Source organism: Suncus etruscus, chromosome X, assembly GCF_024139225.1.
Source record: "Suncus etruscus isolate mSunEtr1 chromosome X, mSunEtr1.pri.cur, whole genome shotgun sequence".
Lineage (NCBI taxonomy): Eukaryota > Metazoa > Chordata > Mammalia > Eulipotyphla > Soricidae > Suncus > Suncus etruscus.
The window spans coordinates 10,845,120-10,850,261 of NC_064868.1; positions in this window are offsets into that span (position 1 = coordinate 10,845,120).

Genomic DNA, 5,142 nt, shown 5'->3' on the forward strand with positions numbered 1-5,142 from the left:
CTCCCCTCCCTCCCCTCCCCTCCCCTCCTCTCCTCTCCCCTCCCCTCCTCTCCCCTCCTCTCCTCTCCCCTCCTCTCCCCTCCTCTCCTCTCCCCTCCTCTCCCCTCCTCTCCTCTCCCGGCCATTCCTCTCCCCTCCTCTCCTCTCCCGGCCATTCCTCTCCCCTCCCCTCCTCTCCCCTCCTCTCCCCTCCCCTCCTCTCCCCTCCTCTCCCCTCCCCTCTCCCCTCCCTCCCCTCCCCTCCTCTCCCCTCCCCTTCCCTCCCCTCCCCTCCTCTCCCCTCCTCTCCCCTCCCCTCCTCTCCCCTCCTCTCCCCTCCTCTCCCCTCCCCTCCCCTCCTCTCCCCTCCCCTTCCCTCCTCTCCCCTCCCCTCCCCTCCCCTCCCCTCCCCTCCCCTCCTTCCCCTCCCCTCCCCTCCTCTCCTCTCCCCTCCCCTCCCTCCCCTCCCCTCCTCTCCCTCCCCTCCTCTCCCCTCCTCTCCCCTCCCCTCCCCTCCCCTCCTCTCCCCTCCTCTCCCTCTCCCCTCCTCTCCCCTCCTCTCCCCTCCCCTCCCCTCCCCTCCTCTCTCCCTCCCCTTCCCTCCCCTCCCCTCCTCTCCCCTCCTCTCCCTCCCTCCTCTCCCTCCTCTCCTCTCCCCTCCCCTCCCCTCCCCTCCCCTCCTCTCCCCTCCCCTTCCCTCCCCTCCCCTCCTCTCCTCTCCTCTCCCCTCCCCTCCCCTCCTCTCCCCTCCTCTCCCCTCCCCTCCCCTCCCCTCCTTTCCCCTCCCCTCCCCTCCTCTCCTCTCCTCTCCTCTCCTCTCCCCTCCCCTCCTCTCCCCTCCCCTCCCCTCCCCTCCTCTCCTCTCCCCTCCTCTCCTCTCCTCTCCCCTCCCCTCCTCTCCCCTCCTCTCCCCTCCCCTCCCCTCCCCTCCCCTCCCCTCTCCTCTCTTCTCTTCTCTTCTCTTCTCTTCTCTTCTCTTCTCTTCTCTTCTCTTCTCTTCTCTTCTCTTCTCTCCTCTCTTCTCCTCTCTTCTCCTCTCTTCTCTTCTCTTCTCTTCTCTTCTTCTCTTCTCTTTCTTCTCTCTTCTCTTCTTTCTCTTCCTTCTCCTTCTTTTCTTCTTTTCTCTCTTCTTTTTCTTCCTTCTTTTTATTCTTCCTTCTTCCTTTTCTTCTTTCTTCCTTCATCTTCCTTCTTTTTTCTTTTTTTATAATATCTTTATTAAAACATCTTGAATACAAATATGATTGTGATTAGGTTTCAGTCATGTAAAGAACACATCCCTTCACCAGTGCAACATTCCCACCACCAATGTCCCAAATTTCCCTCCATCCCACCCACCCCCACCTGTACTCTAGACAGGCTTTCCAGTTCCCTCATTCATTCACATGGTTATGGTAGTTCTCAGTGTAGTTATTTCTATAACTGCACTCACCACTCTTTGTGGTGAGCTTCATGAAGTGAGCTGGAAGTTCCAGTCCTCCTCTCATTGTCTCAGGATTGTTGCAAAAATGACTTTTATTTTTCTTAAAACCCATAGATGAGTGAGACTATTCTGCATCTATCTCTTTCCCTCTTCTTCTTTTTTTGATGGAGTGTTCAACAAGCTACTGCAGGAGGGCAGGGGAGGATTTCAATTTTGAGTCAACAGAGGAAACATTCTTTGCAGGTAGAGTTTGGAAAGGACAATTAACCTGTTTTTCAAACAGAGTTTTGTAAATAACTGACAGGAGGTAGGCTGTACTAACTGAAATGATGAGAGTTAATCATTAAACCTGCTAGCTAGTGGCTAGCCTCTTTCTCTCTTATTCTAATCCGGGTCATGGAATGGCTAAGGCAGCTCTAAGAGGAGGGTGGATACAAAACCCAATCAACTTTTTTTCCTTTAGTTTTCCCTTATTTGCCTTTAGTTTTCCACTCTGAAACTTTTTCCTAGTCACTACTATTCATGTTGAACCTTTGTGAATGTATTTAAAAATACACAGTTTCCTATTGTCTGGCTCAGCTTTGACTTAAAAACTTGTTATTTTTCTAACTAGGAAGCTTTTTTTTGAAGCTTGAGTATTAATACTCTGTTTTATGAGGTTGGAGACTCTGAAATCACCTAGGATGAATAAATTTAACTTGGCAGGCTTATTAGGGCCAAACATTTTTAACTGTTTCTATAAATAAAGTTGTAGTCAAGGTCAGGACTTATTTATTGGGCTCTGTTTGGGACATTTGTTGCAATCTGCTAATATTTCAAGTGATCAAGAGCCACTGTTAAACATTATGCATATGTCCACCATATTGAATAGCCCAGGTAAAAAGTATTTGTCCTGCAGGACCAAAGCAACAGTATAGAGGCTAAGGCACTTGCCTTACATGCAGGAGATCCTGGTTTGATCCCCAGCACTGCATATGTTCTCCTAAGCAATTCCAGGAATGATACCTGTGCATAGAGCCAGGTGTCATCCTTGAGCACACCCAGATGTGGCTCCTAAACAGAAAAAAAAAGATTATTTCTACTGCTGCAACAATGACCATTGACAGCTCTACTTTACACCATTAACTTTGATTCTTTCAGAAGGACTCCTAAGTTGTGCTGGTTGTCCTTGAGGCCACTCCTGGTGATTATTGGCAGACTGGCCAGTAGTTCAAAACGAAGACCAGAGAATAGGGTACTTCTTGGGCCTTGTAATGTCAGGATTACCCAAACCATTCCTGAGGGGCCTTCAAAGCTTCACCTGGTGATACTTGGGGGATCATATGGTGCCTGATCATTAATTTTGTTTTTACAATAGCCATGCCTTCAAGATGACCAAAACTGTTCCCTTAATAAAAATGATTTTCCAGTAAGTTAATTGAGGATGACACACCTGACAGTACTCAGGACTTACTTCTGGCTCTGCACTCAGGATCACTCTTTGCAGGGCTCAGGGAGCTGGGTATCTAACCCAGATCAGCTGCATGCATAGTAAGTGTCCTACCCACTGTACAATCATTCTGGCCCCTCAACTAAGTTTATTATCAGTTTATCAGGGCATATGCACATTCACAAAAATTATTTTCTAATAAACAATGTCTTTTTTTTAGAAATACAACTGCATCTGTGATTTACAAGTTTACAATACTGTCAATGGTAAGGTGTTTTGCATACAACCTTTCATTACCACACTTGCCCCAGAGTGAGTGTACATTCCCCATCACCACCATTGTCTATTGGTCTCTTCTCACATCTACACCCCCCTCCGCAATACCCCCATCCTACTCCCCATATCCCACTGGCCTGGTAAGCTACGTTCTGTAGATCAGTTTCTAGAGTTGTTGCTTTGGGACATTTGCTATTCCCTTACTATACGTTTTTATATGGTAAAGGAATAATGGAAGGTGTTTATTAAAATATTTCTAAAGGGGCTGGAGCAATAGTGCAATGGGTAAGACCTTTGCTTGAACACCACTGACCTATGTTCTATCCCCAGCAGGTAGTTGGTCCTGAATTTGCCAGGAGTGATCCGTGAGTGCAGAGCCAGGAATAATCTGTGAGGACCATGGGGTACAGCCCCCAAACAAAAACAAAACAAAGCAAAGAAATTGCAGTACAGAATATATTGAACTTTAGTTTTTGGGTTTCTATTTTTTCTTTTTCTTTGTTTTGTTTTTGGGCCACACCCGGTGGTGCTCAGGGGTTACTCCTGGCTGTCTGCTCAGAAATAGCTCCTGGCAGGCATGGGGGACCATATGGGACACCGGGATTCAAACCAACCACCTTTGGTCCTGGATCGGCTGCTTGCAAGGCAAACGCCACTGTGCTATCTCTCCAGGCCCGAACTTTAGTTTTTTTATTTCCTCATCCTATTATATGATGTACACGTTAATTCCTTTTGTTCACGAAACTTATATCCTTGAAGTTGAAACTGCCCTCATGAAAATATGCTACATCCAATGCACTGACTTCCAATCTTTTAACAACTAACCCATAGAAGAAGGTCTAGTGGTGGGATGCTTCATTTAATTCAGTTCTGTTTGATGGGATTGCTTGCCCCTTTGTTCTAATGACCAAAACTCAACTCCTACTTAAACATTACCAGTCAGTTCATGCTCCTGAATTTAAGAGGAACTAATGAAAGATTCCATCGGTGGTTCAGATTACCCCAACATCTAAAAAGCAGTTTAAATTCATGCTTCAAATAGAGCTGAGTAGGAGCTTCACTTTTTTGTGTGTGCTCCATGAACAAAGTCTTGTAGTTTCTCAATTACACCTGAGCACGCATATCAGCCTGCTCAACACTTTGCTTTCTAAAGTTTTTCTTTAGACACTATGACTTACAAAGTTGCTTAGAATAGGATTGCAGGCAATCTTCCCACCTCCGATCTTTCCACACTGTCACCCCATCTCTCCACTATGACCTTCAACACTTTGTAGTTTTATACCTTTTCATTTATTTAAATTATTTTTATATCGAGATTCTGTGACTTACAATACTTATAATGATGGCTTTTTGTGCACATAATTCTGACATCACACCTGTTGGATGCCCTCCATGACACTGTTCCAGAACTGTCTGGCAGATGAAACTCCTGGAGAGCTATTTGTTCTGGGGGACCCTATAGAGCAATTGTTCTGGGGATTTTCCTTGAGGTTGAAAACTTCAGAAACACCATCACACCAGAGATGGGGAAGGACAGCACAAAGAGAGGCACCATTTTCCCATTATTAGTGACTCTTAATTGGGCTTGTCTCCAGGCTGTTCCTCTTCCCTCACAGAAAGCTCTGGTTAAAGGAGATAACTATTAACACTGTTACTCCCGAGGGCATTCCTAAGCCCCAATGTTCATGCTTATCTTCACCCTGGTGCTTCACCTACCTCCTGATTATTCTTCTATGTCCTGTGACCCTGTATGTATCCGGTTCCTCTTGTCCTTTATAATCACTTTTGGATGGAACCCAGTGTCTGGGACCTGTTCTTTCCAGTTCATGAGCTAAGGGGAACATTATTGGTCCCTGAATACAGTAAGGGGAACCTTTACTGGTTGACAGGGTCAGCACAACAAGCATCAGTTGTTTGAACACTTTCTTAACAAACCTTTCCTTTGTGTGCTGGTCCCTGATCAATAATAGTCTTTCTGGATTCTTTTTTATTTTTAAGTTACACAGAACTATTTATTTTGTCATGATACAAAGAG